This window comes from Tribolium madens, unplaced genomic scaffold (assembly GCF_015345945.1).
Source record: "Tribolium madens isolate multiple individuals breed KSU strain unplaced genomic scaffold, Tmad_KSU_1.1 Scaffold_11;HRSCAF=98;Tcas5.2_LG3b, whole genome shotgun sequence".
Classification (NCBI taxonomy): domain Eukaryota; kingdom Metazoa; phylum Arthropoda; class Insecta; order Coleoptera; family Tenebrionidae; genus Tribolium; species Tribolium madens.
The window spans coordinates 1,771,979-1,791,626 of NW_025400975.1; the positions used below are offsets into that span (position 1 = coordinate 1,771,979).

The 19,648-nt window shown below is 30.9% G+C and overlaps 1 protein-coding gene across 2 annotated transcripts in view; it reads left to right on the forward strand.

The window, feature by feature from the left end:
* Positions 1 to 19,648, forward strand: part of LOC123005775 (heterogeneous nuclear ribonucleoprotein C-like) — a 183,657-nt gene that overhangs the window by 110,738 nt on the left and 53,271 nt on the right. The gene's annotated exons all lie outside the window — the stretch shown is intronic.

A 19,648-nucleotide genomic window follows, 5' to 3' on the forward strand; every position in this document is an offset into this window, starting at 1 on the left:
AAAATCTAAATCTAAAACGAACTTTTTAAACACTTGAAAAAAACAAAAGTAATATCATTATGGCTTATTTTTGACGAGAATTTTCTCAAAATCTAAATCTAAGTCGAGTACATCAAACAAAATAACATCAATTTTGATCTATTATTTTTTTGGTTTCTATGCGTTTGACAAAAAAATAAATTTTCATTTCTACAAAAAATAATTGGATATTAAATTTTTTACCAAAGTTTTCACCAAATCAGAACCAAACAACACTGAATTGCCCCCGAAAATTTCCTTGTGTTTATCGCTCCCTCCCCTCAACATAAATTTCCTTCAGTTTTAATATCCCAGAATAATAACCTGCAGGACTATAAAAATTTTGATGTTTATTTCGTTAATGATATACCTACCTACGTGTCAAAATACTTGGAGCACGTCCAGGTTTTAAGGGCACATAAACCGGCCGTGGAAAGTGTAAGAAAATTATGGGCCGGACCCTTTACACACAATATGGGAAAATCTTGTTACAAATAAAAGCAATTTTTAAACGAGGGATTATTAAGTGAGAAGTTTTAAGTAGTTTTTTGGTTAATTAGTCACGTATGTTGGCAGCAACTTTTATCGCCGGCGTTTTTACTAATGCAAAATGTGCTGATGCTTTGAGATAGGGGAGAAAAGCGGAGAGGAAACTTTTGTGTTTATAATCTGGCGCTAAGAGAGAGTTCGTTTAACTAGTTTTAGATTAGTTTGTAATTATATTCCGGCAAATAACACGCACCCATTTTTTATCAACACTTGTTTAGCCTAAAGCTTAATTTCTTGTCAAAAAATTTTAATATGTAGAGAAACAACATAAAATAAATGACAAGTCTTTCACTGTTTTTTTTATTATTATTAAAAAATGGAAAAAACAAATCTCCACAATATTAAAAAAATAGAAATGTTTCAAAAAGGAATTTCTTATTAATAAAAGGTCGGTTTTTATTGATTAAAAACACAAGTTCAGATCGTGAGTCAAAATTAAAAAAAATAGATATTCGTTATAATAACCAAATTTCAAGAGTGTTAACTTTATTACTATCAACAAATTTATTTCTTGTACAGCCATGATGTTTTATAAAATAACTAACTAATTTTCGTATGAGTATATTGGATTAGATCAGAAATACTGGCCGGTGGCGTGGCAGGTCAGTCCGGAAAGTCATTTGCTGTTCGATTTTGCTTTAGTTTTTGAAATATTTTATTTTTTTAAACAAAATTTAAAAATAATAAAAGAAAATTTACACCTTGAAAGAATAAAATACCTACAAATTTTACGGTTATAATTTTTTTTAGTGTATTGCAGTCAAAAGGGTAAATAGTTAAAAATTAGTTAGTTAAATATAGCATACAAAATAATAAAAAACACCAAATTTTTTCTTTTTGTATCAAATAAATTTATTAATTTGCTTATCTAAAACTTTAAAATGTCTATGCTTGATAAACGAAAAAATATTTTTTTTAAACATTAAAAAATAACTATTGTTTCAGAAGCCCAAAAATAGAAGAAATATCATCAAGTCGAATTTCAATATTTATTTTCTAAAGTGATTTTTTAAATAACAAAATTCTACAATATTAAAAAAAAATAAGAATATTTCAAATAGGAGTTTCTTATTAATAAAAAGTTATTGATTAAAAACACAAGTTCAGATCGTGAGTCAAAATTAAAAAAAAAATGTAGGTATTCGTTATAACAAGGAAATTTCAAGAGTGTTAACTTTATTACTATCGACATATTTATTTCTTGTAGAGCAGTGTGGTTTTATAGAATAACTAGCTAATTTGGGTATGATTATATTGGATTAGAAGAGAGACACTGGCCGGTGGCCTGGTAGCGCAGCGACATAAGGTCGCTGCTTTTGACAGGTAAGTCTGGTAGTAGTAAAGTCAACAATTTTTCTCTAATTCTTATATGCATAATAAGAATAAACGCATAAGACCAAATGAAGCAAAGCATAAGAGCATAAAAGCATGAGAGCTTTGTTATCGTAAAATCGATTTTCTTGAGTTTACAAAGAGTTGTATAATGTTTTTATTATCTTTTGCCATATTATCTTGCACGATAATAAAAATGAACATTATTTTTAAAATCAGCAAATAATTGCATAAAAAACAGTTAATAAAGCCAGAAGAATTTTCAAAAGTAGTTTTTCGAGGGCGTGTAATGCTTGAAAAATTTAGAAAAATTTGGCTTTTCTAACATATTTTAATTTTATAAAAATCGAGGATATCGAGAAAAAAGTGATTATTTTCTGGTAGAGTTCCTGAAAATGCGTCGGAACTCGACGCACCTCTTCTGTAAAATACGGTCCGAAATCACGCGAAAAATCGTCGAACTATTAATGCGGAAGCAAATAGCTTATTACGCAAATTACAGTTCATGCCAAAGCATCGTTACAGTTATGACCGATTCATCATACGGCTTATTAAATCATGTTTGTAGACTGGCATGCCCGCCGCAGGCATAGTATGCCTCGTCGTTCGACTTGTGCAACATCGAGATTCAACGTCTAGAACAGATAGACTATCATTGCAATGGGACTCGTTCCCACGGATGAAGGGGTGCCAACTAGTTCCAGACACTTGGTGTGGATTTTTTTATAGTCGAGGTTTATTCTCATAGACCGCATCTATCTAGATAATTACGGATGATAATAACTGCCGAGCACGAAACTACCCCAAAAAACTCCATTCCGGGCGAAAGCTAGACGACTTCATCGGATAAACACAACGAGGGAGCGAGTGTCTTCATAAAACACGCACCAGAATGGTGACTACGAACCAAAAATGATTCCGGACTAAAAATATATTTGTCACACCACTTCAAGTGGGTCAAGGTTAAGTTACTCCGGGGTTTATTATTTTTAATATTATTATATACACAGGAATCATTTTAGAAAATAATATGTTAGTGGCAGCATACTCGTTTCAAAAATATCAAACTTTTGTTTTTGTATTAAAACTCAAGTTTTCTTTGCTTTTAATTTATGATTTCAATCTAAACATTTGTTGTTCGGTTTTGCTTAAGTTTTTGAAAGATTTTATTTTTTTGACGAAAACGTACTCTATTTAAACAAAATTTAAAAATAATAAAAGAATTACACTTTGAAAGAAAAAAGTACAAATTTTACTGTTATTTATTTTTTAGTGTATTGCAGTCAAAAGGTTAAAAAAATTAAGATGTTTGTTAAAAGTTAAATAGCATACAAAATTTAAAAAACACCAGTTCTTTTTGTATCTAATAAATTTATTAATTTGCTTATCAAAAAACTTCAAAATGTCTATCTATGTTTGATAAATGAAAAAACATCTAATTTTAAACATTAAAAAACAACTATTGTTTCAGAAGCTCAAAAATTATTGCACAAGTCGAATTTCAATATTTATTTTCTAAATTGATTTTTTAAATAACATCTAGTCTTCTTTCTATTTTCGCTATTTTACGAATTTCATCGGGATTTCATTGTATTCTTTATAAAAATTCTGACATTTTTATTAACCAAATCCGCTATGTTCTGTTATCTTTAAATTTCTAAAATATGATTTGATTAGTTTTTAATTTCGAAACATAATTATTTTGAAATAGACATTTCAAATAATAAAAATTCCGACAAAGCTAAATTTTGGTGGAGACCTTGGGTACATCATTAGAAATAAAGTGTCAAAATTCCCTATCGATTAGTTATTCGGGGTCAAAGTTCAAAATTTGAGATTTTTTAATTTTTTTCGAAAGCGATAAGTTTTATCAAAAAAGTAGCTGAGACAAAAATTATAGATCTTAAAATTATCTACAAAAATGGTCCTTTTGAGATATCGCGATTCTAAGAGTTGAAGGAGTCACGTTCTACATGACATGCACATACAAAGTGCGCCGGAACTCGCGCCCCAAAGAAAAATGCTATGTAGGGTAAGGTATCAGGAATATGAAAAATATCAAAAAAAATTCCATCTATAAAAATTTCGAAGTTATGAGAGTTTAAATTTTATACTTTTACTCTATTTATTTCTGTTGGAAAATAGTATATTAAAGTACAAGTTGCAGAAGGTATCTATTCAAGCACAAATTTGAAATTCCGAAACGAGCCGCGTAGCGGCGAGTTGAGGAACAAATGAGTGCTTGAAGAACCTTCTGCAACAAGTGCTTTATACAATTTTTTCTATTTTGCCGCTTTATATCATTTTTAAATTAAAAAAACGAAAATTTTAATTTTTTTTCTAGAGAATGATGCGACGGTTAGCGACATTTATGTGGAATAATTTTAGGCGGCTGTAAAAAATAAAAACAATTCTTATTTTCACATTTGAAAATGAATTGTGAAGAAAGTCCGTCACTAAAATTAAATTAACGACAACGATTTATTCCAGCACACAAATGACGTCATTTGGGTGCTGAAATAGACTTATTCTAACACCGAAATAGAAAAATAATTTTCTAAGTTTTTTTGCTACAGGCTATTAGAAGCGGAAACAAGGAAGCTGTATCCTAAACTGTAACTCTGTTTAATGTTATTTGTGGCTTTTATTGACAAAATTTTTGTACCTTTAGTAAGTAATTATAAAAAAACATATACAAAATCATCAGTATCATTAAATAGACATAAAAAAATGTCAAATGTCAATTTTTTTTGACAGATAGAATTTTTTAAACATTTTTTCCATGTTCCTGGTATCTTACCTTACTTGAAATTTTTCTCTGGGGCGCTAGTTCTGACACATCCTATATATACCACGTATATATAGTCAGGCACTTAATACAAGTGTTTCTTACTCGTATATGTATGTCGTAGGCTAATTACAAATTCAGTCGTTTTATAAAACGCCTAGTCATTTTGTAAACGACTGGGCAAATTGTAAATGAATGAGTAAATCCAGAGTTTTTACACTATGACGGAAAATTTAAACTCTCATAACTTCGAAATTTTTGATAGATTTTTTTTTTAATTTTTTCCATGTTCGTGGTACTTTATCCAACATGGCATTTGTCTTTGTCGCACTCTGTAAGTGCATATCAGGTAGAACGTGACTCCTTCAACTTTTAGAATCGCGATATCTCAGGAATAGTAATTCTTAGAAAAAAAAGAATAAGGACCATTTTTGTAGATAATTAAGATCTATAATTTTTGTCTGGGCTACTTTTTGATAAAACTTACCGCTTTAGAAATAATTTTAAAAACCTCAAATTTTAACTTTGACCCCAAATAACTTTTTTAGCACACATGGGATCGATAGGGACTTTTGACACTTTATTTCTAATGGTATACTCAAGGTCTCCACCAAAATTTAGCTCTGTCGGAATTTTCGTTATTTTTATGACTAATTTGACCGGACTATATTTCTTTAATTTTCAAGGCAAACCAATATCAGTTACTGATTTTTACTACTTCCACTGCCGTATGTTTTGAATAATATTTTTTTAAATTTTCGCTTTTACCAAGATCCTTTTTAATTACCTTTTTCATACAGTCTTCGTTTCGTCGTAAGTTTCTCATCAAAAGTTTCGCAGCTATGCAAAGAATTTCCCGGCAAATAAACACATCGTAGAAATCTCATGAGAATTATGAAACTGCTTAAAAATACCTCGCAATCGAGTGGATTTATCGTATAAACACCGGTGCAGAAGTGTTAAAACTCATCGGAGAGTGCAAGGAACCGACAAGATCGGCGGTGCCATCACGGAAACGCTTCTGGATTATTTATTTTCATAAATTTGCAAACCTGTCTAAGCCGACACGAGACAGCTATCAACATAAATATTAAACTTATTTGAGCGAACAAAGTTCACAAGATTGCGTTAACGTCAAGATCTGAAATCCATTAAAACACTAGACATCCAGGTACTCGGCTCATGTATGCAGATTTTTTTTATATTTTGCGTTTTAAAATGCTAACGCTTCTTGTTAACACAGCCTATAGTGTATTTTATGTTTTAAATGTTGGTGATATTATTGCAAATATTTTTTCTAATATTCTTACCAATTTTTCGAATTTCCGGTGGCGTAAAAAAATTACGCACAATGGCAAATGTCAATTCAAGTTAAATTTTCCAACGTCTTCATAAATAGCACTGATACGACGCACCAACTGACGCAAAATTAAAAAAACCTAAAAATATACTTTAAAAAAATTACAAAAATACTAGTACTCGTTTACAGAAGGCTATTCAAGCAGTCGTTTGTTTCTCAACTCGCCGCTACGCGGCTCGTGCCGAAGTTTCAGTATGTGATGAAACAATAAAACGATAATTGACGTTACAAACTCTGGCACAAATTCAATTTTGCAGTGGAATGCATTTATGTCATTAAAATAGACACCTTGATGTTAAATATAAACACAACGGCCCCTATTCTAACTATAGATAAACAACTCGGCTATAATTTATTCTTGCACCATCTTTAGCTCATTATTTATTATCATTTTATTCAAAAGAGGATTAAGCAGAATGTGTTTGTTGCTTTAGACGAATAAATTGCATCAACTGCAAAATTTCAGGAAAGTTTTAGCAAAATCGTTTTATTGTTATTGTCACTTTTCTGCCGATAAACTAAAATACACAAAGACCCTTATTTATCTTATCAGTCGCAATTTTGGTTCAAACTTGGAAGTAGAACACTATCGCCCATTTAAAACAATATTCTGCTCGATTTTCTCAACTGAACAGTTTTTATAGTTTTATGGACACTATCGACAAAGGCTATGCTATAAAGTAGTCGATGCACCCTTAAGACAGGATGTGATAAAATTCGATCCTTTCCGTGAGATTTTGCGGTCGAATCTGTTCGTATAAATCTGAGAAAAGCGGATTTCAAAACTTAAATTAGTTTCTAGTTTGGTCTGTTGGGACCGCCAGGTAAAATTGGAGGACCGATTGGAATGTATTGAATCTAAAAAGTAGATGGTTTAGAGAATGCTAAACAAAATGCCCACCATGGCGATTGCAAACTTTAAACTACTTGCAAAAAGTTGGATTTGGTTGCAAAATTTGATTAAAACGGGCTTGTTCCAAAGAGAAATTTGGAGATAATTTTTGGTCCAAGAAAGGTTGCTTTATTATAGTTTTGTTTTGTCTTATGTCTCGGTTCTTCTTATTAAAAAATTAAAATGAGTTTTTCTACTAAAAAATGTCAATTTCTGGTTAACTAGACAGATGAATTATGTTTTATCCGCAGCTCACCGACATAAACAAAAATTGTAAAAAAATCGTAAGGGATTTTTTTTTCAATTTAGATCTAGAGTATTTTTTTCCAAAGTTGGCTAACAGTTTTTGCATTTCTTTTTAAATCCTTTTTTTTTGATTTTGATAATTTTTAACACATTTTTTTTTAACATTGTAATGGATTTCGAAGAACTAACTTCAAACAATTTAATTTAATTTTTTTTTGGTCTTGTTTAGGACCTCATTTTAAATTTAATTTTATTCAAAAACTAAAACCCTCTGCATGGTGTTCCAGCGAGTTGGTAAAGTCCAGTATTGACCTTTAAATAATAAAATTTTAAAAAACGTATATAGGAAATTGATAGATACTAGATAGGGCATCACCTAAAATTATTTTCAACTATACAGCATGTCAAAAAAATAAGGTACAATACAAACTTTTTTTTTCTAAATAAAACACTACAGGGTGTTCGTTTTTCAAGTTCTGCCATAGGGATCTCAGTTATTATAACAGATACGAGGTCGGTTAAATTAGGGCAAAGTTGCGCATTTTTATGCTGAACAATTATCTGAAAGAAAATTTAATGTGGCATTTTTTGAATTATTGGAAAAGAACAAAATCGTTGTAATCAGGAGCAAAAATAAAGAAATCTAGTATGGCGTCCATAAGTAAATACAGTCTTGAGTGTTGTAACTCTGACAACAAAAGCGCCTTGGAAAATACAATGACAGATTTATATTCGTTGTAAGAAAATGCCTGAAGAAGGTCCTAGTTTAAAACGTCTAGGTCTTTTAGTTTTCGCTTAAAAATAAAAACAAAACTTACAAGTTTCCGTTTTTTTCCAATAATTCAAAAACTAAAAATGCCACATTAAATTTTCTTTCAGATAATTGTTCAGCATGAAAATGCGCAACTTTGCCCTAATTTAACCTTAATTTCCCCATGGTGGAGCTCGAAAAACGGACACCCTGTTTATGTTTCTTGGCATTTTTGAATTTTTATGACAATGTTTTGCTAAATCTTTATTGGTCGATTTTGCTTAGTTTTAAAAATAAGACGGTTTTTTTTTTGACGAAAACGCACGTTTTAAAAATATATTACACAAAAACTAAGACAGTCAGAACACATTTTCTCTTACTTCTGCAAAGAAAAAAGTACAGAATTTGAAACTGTAACAAATTTTTAATGTTTTGCATTTGTAAAAACTAAAAAATGAAGAAATTTTTTAAAAGTTCACTTAACTTAAAAAATTTAAAAGATTTGATTGGCTTAAATTTAGTGCGGGAACTAGTCTCTACAATTTTTGTTATTTTTATTAAGAAAAGTCAAAATTCTCTATCTCTTTCTTCTCTATCAATGCCATCAATTTTTTTAAGATAATTTGCTTTAACTGAATATGGAAATAAAAAAAATTAATAGTTTTACTCATAAGACAATTGTTCTTTTTTATCTAAATAAAAATTGATAATTTACTGACCGCCAGTGTACACATTATTAATGTCAATAAAAGTACAAAAGAATTTTCGTCAAAATAGAGTTGTTTTCTAACTCACCCGTTGCAATTTCGTGGCATCTAAGGCCATAACAAACAGGAAATTAAAACTGAATTTTGTCGTAATAATTTTCCCATCGATTGAGTCACTATTGACAAATATACAGTGTGTGTCTTTGTGGATCAGTCGTTCAATGATTGCATTTTGACGTTTCAAAGACTATAGTCTCTAGCTCAGTTTTCATCAGTAATATTGTAGTGCAATATCCGGATAAACTTCTCCAATAATGTACAAGTCTGTCGTTGACAAGTTGTATATTGAAACCACACAGTGCATGCATAATATTGAAAACTGACATTACGAATATAAATATTTTTTTGTAGAAAAGTTTTTGCTTTCATTCCGAATTGATAAATCCGTCCATCGCCGAAAGATTTAATGTCGAGATGAGGGAATTAAGGCCGTTCCACACGTACTTTGTCCGTATAAAACGAGAGGCAAGAACCGAGTCCACTTCCATAGGCTTTCTTCCGTTAATGCAGTACTCGTGTAGGGATGTTAAAATCGCCTTTGGGCCGTCACCGGGACGACTCTGTTACACTTCACACGTACCTAAAACCTTTTTATGTATAACCGCCACCATTTCTAAAGCTTCCGACTATTCAAGTGTTTATCTTAGGGGATTTTTTCCGAATTCCAAAAGCGTTTCAACACAGTTTAAGAACGACTTAGTCGGCCGAACCGAATGCAAAAATAAATTGAAGTGAGAAATGTTGCTCATAAAATAGTTTCATGAATCTGAAAATTAAAACCGAAATTAACCTCCGAGTTTCTTGAAATCTCTCCATTTTACGGGCGAAGCAGTTTTCACTATTTGATTTTCAAGTCATTAAATTTGATTTTCAGGATTACGGCCCTAATAACTCGACCTTGACAACTTAAAGCACTCAAAAATCCGTTGAAGGACTCATTTAAATCACGGGAACTTTGCGAACAGCTGGTCGGATTATTTTTGGCTAATTTATAAAATGTCGTCGTGTTGTAAGTTTAATTATACCCATCATTAATTACTTCATTAATTAATTTAGGCGGGGATATTTACTCGCCTCGCTTCTTGTTTGAACTTTAAATCGCTTGATATTTAAAAGACGATGCCTTGACTGCACAATAAATCGAGACATTAATTTTCAAAATGGCGTGATAATAACCTTTGACGTCCTTCAAGGGTGCTTAAGAATCACACAGAAAGCGAACTTTATTTTTTTTGAACTTGGCTTTACACATAGTTTAATACGTACATTTGTAATGTGCACCAAGATCCAACTTTTTTGAAAAAAATCTGATACGTAGCTATATACGAGGGGCACTAGAAAAAAAATCTACCTAGCCATGAAAAAAAAATTGAAACGCACAAGCATAATTTATCAAATAGTGCCATGTATTCTAACATTACCTACAAAATTTGAGTCAATTGTGATAATTGGTTTCTAATTTATAAGGGAATTGTGATGAAAATAAGCAACTTAAAATTAGAATATATCACAGAGCCATAATTTTTTTGACAAAAAAGAGTCATTAACCGAAAACAATCCGTGAGAAAATAAATGTCGTCTATCTATGTGATGGTACACCCATCACATTATACAATTACAAATAATAAAATAATTAGAATTTAGATTTAGATAAGTGATCCGTGGTGGAATTACTATGGTTGCCCTGATATCAACAATGCTCATTTTAATGATAGGCATTGTTGCTACAATTAACATTTAAAGTTTAATATCTTTTAATTTAACAATTCTAGACACTAAAATTTTTTTTTAGATAGCCAATTTATCAGTGTATTAGATGCTAAAACAAAAAGTAGGGTGTTCATTTAACTTTTTTTAATTAGTTAACTTTTAACAAACTACTACATTTTTTTTAACTTTTTGACTTGTAGACTTAGGGTTTGTATTTTTTTCGTTAAAGTGGTAAACAAATTTTTTCCAGCTGTTTTTAACTTTTTGTGTAATAAATTTAAAAAAAAGGATGTTTTTGCCAAAAAAAAACACCTTCATTCAAAAACCAAGCAAAATCGACTAACAAAAGTTAGTTATATGGTGGTTCATTGAAAAAAAAACATAAGTTTGTTATTGTAACTTATTTTTGGGCCACCCTGTGTAATCAAAAGTATTTTCCTGTAATACGCCATAGAGAATATAAATAAAGTCTACAAAATATCAAAATTCCCAGTTAAATAATAACTGAGCTTCTGAAGACTACAAAAGTTTTAAATTTTTGAGTTTGAAAAGATGAAGTTAAAATTTAATAGCATTTAGTTCGTGAATTAACAATTATTTTTCTGTTGTTTTATTTTTATTTTTATAGAGAAAATTTTTTCCTGATTTATCTACTCTTCTAATGTTTGTTTCGTTTAGCTTTGTTTGAGTATTGATGATCCGATTAGAGATCGCGAATGAAATATCTTCACTTTTGTGATAAATAACCGTCGCTACATTAGTAGAATTGCAATCACTTGCTGGCTTTCCGGGTGCGCATATTTCATCCAGCATTGTAAAGATTAACTAAACCGCTACTACTGGTGTGAATTACTGCTTCATTTACTAATCTGCAGCTACCTGCCTTTAAATATGCAAGCCGCTGCCGTATACAGCCTTCCTCTTGGATTAATGACGACTTTTCGGTCTGCTCGGATCAGCGTTTACTTTGAAATTGAATTGCTTGTAGCTTGCTTTAAAGAAAGGAGCACTTGCAAGAATGAAATGCATTTGAAACTGTTTGCATACGTTTGCGTTAAACTTATTTGTTTCCAACACTTTGTTCGATGTTGTTTCCAATGTGTTGCTTTTTGCAGACAACCACGGCCAAGTCTAGACACATTCGAATCGTAAAAGCTGACCCTCTGATAATACAATAATTACAACGAGTTGAAATCGGGAAATAATGGCGGCCGTAATCGTTTTATTCCTGCAAAATTACCGTATTATGATGGCGCGGGTCGTGTCCCACAAGAAAGTTTCTCAACCGTAACTCGAATTACAACAAAAAGTTTGAATTACTATCTTATGTCCTTCTGGCAAATGTTTTTATAGAAAAAAATTAATAGCCTGAAAAGTTACATATCTTAAAATTACCGGAACCGAATAAAGATAGATTTCGACCAAACAGGATTTGTAGTTTTTTTTAGCAAATTTAAAAATCCAAAAATGGGTTTAGATCCAAATGCTGAGAAATTGGATCCGATTCTGAATTTTTCTTTTTATAAGACCAAATTCAAATCCAAATTTGAATTCGACTCAATAAGTAGTAGTTTCTGTTAAATTTCCTTGACACGTTTTGCGTCAAGCGCAGTTAATCGAATTCGCGCTCCGGAAATAATAATAATTAATGAGTAACGAGCGTGAAAAGTGGCTCTCGTTGGCGATTTAATTATCGTAAAATGTTAAATGCGGGCAGGTGTTCAATGAATGATTTCCACTTTATTTCATTGTTTGAGAGAGAAGAGTTTTCAGGCGTGTGTGTGTAGTTTTTCAGGCCGTTTCAGGCGGCTCGAGAACCAATTATAACCGCCATCCATAACGCCCCCAATAAAACTGTTCGCGCGAAAGATACACCAGGAAATATGATATTTGCACTTATGCCGCCATATATCTCGGTTACATGTGTTAGATTGTAATTTTGCGCTTCGAAGCACAAACGACGGCCAACTCAACCAATTACAAGCCTTGATTAAAGGATTTTTCTTCAAACTAAGAAAACTACTTATCAAGGGCGGCTTTTTATACCAAATAAATTTATTTGGTTCAGTAGTAGATTTTACTACGTTAATACTCCGAGATAGACAAATTATGCTTGTTTTAGTATTTTTAGAGTATTTTATTTTATATTTTGTCTAATTTTCTTCTCAACTCGCGGAGCGGTGCGTAAATGGAAATTGTCACGAGTTTGCGCTAATAGCAGAGTAGGCCGTGGCAGTTTCACGGCACGCTTGATTCGAATTGAATTTTAATGTCATCGCGCCCCGGAAATGGATAATTAATAACGCTCACTCCTCTGATTGCATCACGACTTGACTCGATTCAGTTTATTTAGTAAAAACACTTTTCCCCTTTTGTCAAGATTATTAACTTTTTTTAGAGAAAAATTAATTTTGTAACTCGATAGCTGGGTTGTTTTTAACACCCAGACGTTAAAACACTCGCCTTATTAAAAATTAATCTAATTTCGGTGGTTAGTTATCGTTATTAAAATTTTTATAAGCGTAGTTCCACATCATTCATCGAGGGAATACAGGACCGGTGATGAGAAGCACAACAATTAAAAAAAACACGGTTTTGTTATTAAAAGTGCTACAAGTGTTTGTGGTAAAGAAGAATCTCCTCGGTCGAAGCTAATAATCGAGTTGGAAAAAATAAAACCGAGTCAGCAGTTTTTACACTGAGACACAGAATCCCTCTTCTCTGAAATCCATTTGGTGGCTTCAAAGTTTCTTGCACTTTTTTATTTTAATGCTCTTGTTGAGTAATGTCCTGGCACAGTCTGACGTCTCGCCAGTCCTATCTCCCCCAATACACATATCGGCAATTCCGCCAGCAAATCTGCTTATTTATTGAAGAAATATCTGCAATGTGCTTGCATTCTTGTGTGTTTTCCTTTTCGTTTTTCTCAACTTATGAATAAACTTTGAAAAGTAAATCTGCAACGATCGTTATATATGCAATGGAATGCAATATGCATCACTTTTTTAATAAAATTTTATGTTAAAACTATATACTGCCTTATTAGACTCATTTTGTGAGATTGTTATTTGAAGAAATAGTAATCTATCTTTAAATTCACGCTTCAGATATGAAAAATAAACTTGACGTTTTAGAGTTTGGCAAAAAGTCGGTTCTCTGTGGCCTGTGAAAGATTACGCTGTGAAAAATTAAACGATTTTGTCATCACTACGCTACAGTGATAAACTGGTGTGCTTTTTACTAAAATGAAACACTCATTTCGGCTTTTCTCACATCATAACTAACACTCAAACAAACGCAAAAATTACATTTTTAAACTTTTTCAAACCGGACACAGAAAGCATCAGTAAATGTGAAATTTTATGAGATTTTTTTAATAATTGCAAATTATATTCTCATCCACAAAAATCTGTTTAATTTTGCTATAGATTCTTGGCGACAGCTTTAAAAGACTTGGATCCATTGCAACTCTATTATTTTTAAATTATAGTTTGCTTATAATTTCAAATGAATGAATTTCAATAACAATTAACAAAAGTAATTTAGTGTAAAACAAAAAATATGTACATTAATTGGTTTCAAAAAATGTGGTAATTTGAAATGCATATACGAGTATATCAAAATTTTTTTTTTCAAAATTTGAAAAATGAAGGTACATATAAAGAAACGAAAGAGAAGATTCCACAAAAAAAAACGTTTGTTAAAAAGAAAACTCAATTGAATAACAAAAATTAAAAATTCTAAAGTATAGTAGATTTGTTGAATTTAAAAAATCAATTGAAATAAAAAATAAGCAAATTGCAAAAGTGTTTTAATTTAAGAGAAAAAAAGTAAAATTAATTCCCACATAAAATCTAGCGATTGAAAAAAGTAATCTCTATAATTATTTGTTATTCTACTATACATATGGTTATTATTTTTTAATATTTTAATAAAAAATTAATAAAAAAGTAGCAAAAAATCGTCTTTACTGACTTGATTCAGAAAAAGAAAAAAAACAGAAAGTGAAGATAAAAAAAGCTGAAGAAACTGCCTTAAAAACAAAAGAAAAATAATAGAAAAATTTCAGAATGTAAAAATAGGAAAAAAGAGAAAGAAAAAATTTAAGTAATAAAAAAATACTTAAAAACTCTAAAGCGTCAGCATACGTTTAAGAATAAACTAGAAAACAAAAAAAAAATGTTGAAGAATAAACAGTTTTTTTAACACAAAGAAAATGCAAAAAATTGCTTTGATTAGTAGTATATTTTTAGTTTTACATTTACTTTACTTAAGTATTACAAAAAAATTCGCAGTAACATCATAATTTTCCCTAAATTTTAAGCATATATAGACTGTTCAGTTTTTATTGTCACAAAAAGTAAGTGATAGAATATTTAATTTAAGAGAAAAGTTTCTTACAAACATGTCGCAAAAAATACTATTTATAAGCTGATCTGACTTGACCTGACCTGACATAAAAAAATCTTAGAATCTGTTCTGTTTCTGAGTAATTCTTTTTTTTTTTTAATCAACATTTCTTAGGCCCTTTATTTACAAGTGAGTAAAATAAAAGATAAGTTTCGTAATAGTTATTTATTCGACGAGTTTGAGTGTAAATCGGACTCTTTATTTGACCGAGTGGATTTTTAAACCACGAGTGGTTTACCATCCACGAGGTGGAATAAAGCGTCCGATTTACACTCAAACGAGTGGAATACAACATTTTATTCTTCGAATTAGAGTCAACAAGGCTTAAACTTGCTTTAAATCTGTTAAAAATAATTTGACGTTTTGTATTGAGAAATACCAAACAGTTGTCAAAACTTCCTTACACGGGAGAAAAACCGTAAATTTTGACAGTGTCGAAGAATAAAAAACAAATTTGAAATTGAATAAAAAAATACTATGTATAAGCTGACCTGACTTGACCTGACCTGACAAAAAAATCCTAGAATCTGTTCTGTTTCTGTGTAATTCTTTTTTTTGAATAAACACTTCTTAGGCACTTTATTTACAAGTGAGTAAAATAAAAGATAAGTTTCCTGAAAACTTTAAAACAAATTTAGTTGAAATTGAATAAAATTGATATTTAGAGCAATCTCAAAGTAAACGTAAAGAATCAGTGTAAGACTTCCATGAAATCTACATCGGATTGTAGAGCAAAGTTAATTTCAGCGGTCCACGTCCTGAAATGGCTCAAGGCCACGTTGAAACGGCCGCAACTGAAGCAATTTACTTGGGAGACAAGCATTGACAGCGGTTGACCTGTAAGTTCGAGTGGTCCGAGTTGCAAGCGACAAGAAGGCCATGAATACTGATGCGGTTCCGGTTCAGTTACCCCTCATCATGTCTGCCAACTTACGCCCACTTCCGATTTGTAACTTTCCGGAAGCGTTGACGTATTGAACGTTTAGTGAAATTATTCTTGGAAGCGGAGAAAAAATCGTATATGAAACCTTCAAGATGTAAAAGTTGATCTAATTAAGTGCGCGCTTTGGCGGAATTTAATTACGGCATACCTGGCTTCCGCCGACGCCGGTAATAAATTATAATATTTGACAGAAACAAATAATATTTTCCAATACGAGGTAAGTTAGTCGCGTAAAATGCTAATACCAGTGAAACGCATCTGGTGAGGAGGGCGAACGTGTGCAGATTGCCAAGACGATTACAATTAGGTTTTGTTCATCGTTCAGGGCCGGCTTTAGAGGATCACTATCTCATACCGACTCGATATAAATTTATGAAACAGCAGGATTTGCTACCGGGTCACGACTCCTTCCTACCTTCCTTAACACCAATCGACCCGAAACATGTTTACATTATTGTCGCCTTTAATCCCCGGAAAAAATCTTCTTTATACACCAGCAGCGATTAGTCTTAATCCTTCAAGGATTACAAGAATCCTTAAAGCGAATCAAAAAATAATTAGTGTGACAAGACAAGCATCCAAGATGTAATTTTTCTTTTTTCGAATAGATGGGATTATAATACACTTTGAAAACTCTTGGACAATATATCATCTCGCAAAACGCTCAAGTTTTGTTATTCGAACCACGTTGAAAAGCCATTAACTCGTTCTGCCTGCGAGGTGAGGGAATTAGTTACCTTTCATTATCTTACATATTTCGCGGGATTACCTCCAAGATGTTAATTTCCAATATCTTTGTGTCTAACGACGATTTAACAGCCAACGATGAACAATAAAAGCTCTATTGTTACTACTTCAAAGGCGAGAGAAGGTGTAGATAACTAAACTATACAAGCTGCCTCAGCGGAGATTTTCCCGAAAATCTACTACATATTCGCCTAATTTACAATATTTCGTTTAAAAAGAAGTGTAATATTGGCGATTCAGAGACACCTGGCATATGCAAACGACTGGAAAATGTGCGAAATCAATGTTGATTAATTTTTGTGAAAAATTACAATCTAATAAATATTTTTCGCAATTCATAAATATGCATTTATTTTAAAAATTTGTAACGAAAAAGTTATAAAATGCAAATTTTTGTTTTGCATTGTATGTAATTAACATTTATTTGTGCTTAATTTATTTAAAGTCTTATAGTTATTTATTATACAAGACGATAAAGAAATTGTTTATCTACGAGTCAAAAGGTTAAGTTAACGAGTGACGAAGCCACGAGTGGACTTCTTTCACGAATAGATAAACAATCTTTATCCACGTGTATAATATTGTACTCATCTACCAGAATTTCTTGAATATAACAGTAGATAAAAATTATTTTATTTCAGTAGACGATAAAAGACTACTTTATCTACTGAAATTAGTTAATAAAAGCACTCTTTAACATTGAGTACAAAATAAAAAAATTACTGCATACGATTTCGAGCATCTTTCAGAAATCAATTTTTTTTTTTGTTAAATGTATTTAAATGTAACAAAAGAAATATTCTCTAAGGGCATTTTAGTCCAAATGACCTTTTAAAGTTTCTCATACACATATTTTATATTAAAATACCATTAACGAAATTGCCAAAAATTGTACTACACAATTTTTGGATCTATTGGATTATAATTTTCGCTGTTCTGAAAAACGGTCACAATTTTCCACTTCCGTATCCTGTTCAACAAAAAATTGAGTTTCATCTATCGTAGTAATAATTACATCCGTGGACTTCATTTGTTGAATTTTAATTTAATCATTAGTTTATTACTTTCTTTTTACACAAAAGTGAGAAAAAAACTTAAAATAAATTTTAGTATCAAATTAGATAGATTACATATTGAGGTGGAAATAAAGAAAGAATAAAGAATATTTATTACTAAGGCGAAATTCGATGACCAAGGCGCGAAGCGACCACCAATGTTTGTATATTATTTTATTCACAATCATCCTCTTAAAAAAAAAAGAAAGCCAATAAGGGATTTATCAAATTTTGAAAAACATGGCATATGACATTCCAGGTTGGGAAGTGGTCACTTCCTTATCAGTTTTCGAGTTAGGAAGTAGCCATTTTGCACCCATATTCAATAAAGTTGAAATGTCATACTTTCCAACTTTTCACATGCAAAGTAATTTGATTACTTTACGATTGTGAATAAAAAATAAAACATACCTTGTTCCGTCTCTGTGTCGGTGCCCCTGCTTTCATTTTAGTTGAGATCAATGCCTGTTTTTAATCAACCTTTTACACTGCTAAGGACACAAATTGTGTCATGAAAACTTTTAAGTTTGTTTTTTGTTGAAAGTACAAAATTTTACCAAACTGCGTCCAAAATTTTAGGTTCGACATTTGCATACACTCTAAAAAGTGAGTTATTATTTATCATGCCATAAAGGCAATTAGCCTATGGTTTTCAAAAATTTATTGTTAATGGCTTACACAGGCTGTACCTATTATAAAAAACGCCTCAAGCCACAACACGATTATTTTTAAAGATATGACAATACTTCTTTAAACAAAGTTGAATAGTGTCTTGTCATCTATTGTTTGGCATAGATGCTCAATCAATGCTGCTTCCTGTTTCACCGGAAGTGACATTAATTTCAGTTGTTTTAATGTAACACCCTGTGTATTTTATCATTTTTAGATTCCTCATTAAATTGCCTTTCAACAAGCTCACATACTATTATTGATCACTAACTTTTGATTTTTGGCAATTTGAAAATTAAATTAAATTAAGTAGGGAAAGGATTGAACATTTTTATTAATTTTATCTTAGACAAGCAAACAATTGACAACTGTTTAACTTTGAGCAAAAAAGTATTATAAAGCCTTTAAAAGTAATGAAATTATGGCTTGGGGCGTTTTTTATAATACAGCCTGGATAAATCTAATAAAAAAATAATACATTCTTAAATATTTTTTCAAATTCGCTTTAACTTTAAAAAAAAAAGAAAAGTTGTGAAACTTTAACCCGATTTCATCAAATATTTAAATAACAGATTTGGCTTTACATATGTTTTTTAATATAAATAGATAATGTTTGTTTTGAAGATATTTTTTTTATTTGTCAATTAAATTTAAAATTAAAGAAGTAGGTACATATTTGAATGTTATGTTTACGTTAATGTAAATATGCGAGAGTAACATAGTACTAAAACTGTGACAATTTTTTTACCAATGAGCACTAAAAAGATTTTACCAAAACAAGACAAAATAAAAAATTGGGCTGAAACAAGCTATTTTTGTTTATTTTGCAAGTTTTTCGCTTTTTTTCACTGAGAAGTTTGGTCTAAATAAAACCGAAAATCAATAAATTAGATCTGAAGTGAGTTATTTTCGACTGTTCTCAATTTCAAGTGTTTTTCAACAAGTAACACATTAGATTTAAGAAATGCAAAAATTAGATCTAGATGCTTTATTTTTGTATTTTCTCTAGATTTAAAGTATTTTTTCTACAAAGAAACCCAATAAAGTTGAAACTTTTCTAGTCTTATGATCGCATTTTATTTGTTGAAACATCACAAAACACGTTTTTTTATTTTAATACATTTTTGTGTAAAACTCAAGTGAAAACATATTATTAGGTATCAGAATTTGTTTTTAAGCTAATCACATTTACGCGATGAGTTTCGTTCACTTTTACTCTATTTCCAGCATCCGTGTTTGCAAAATAGAAATTTCGTTCGTGTTCTTCTTAATAAAATCAGTCCGAAGTAGAACGATTCAATTTGTGTAAAATCGAATATCAATTTGCATGGCAATGTTTCAGTAACTAGTTCCTGGTTCTGCTTAACTTGAAAGAGTCTGCGAGAAGCAACAGAGTCCCGAGCTAAATTCA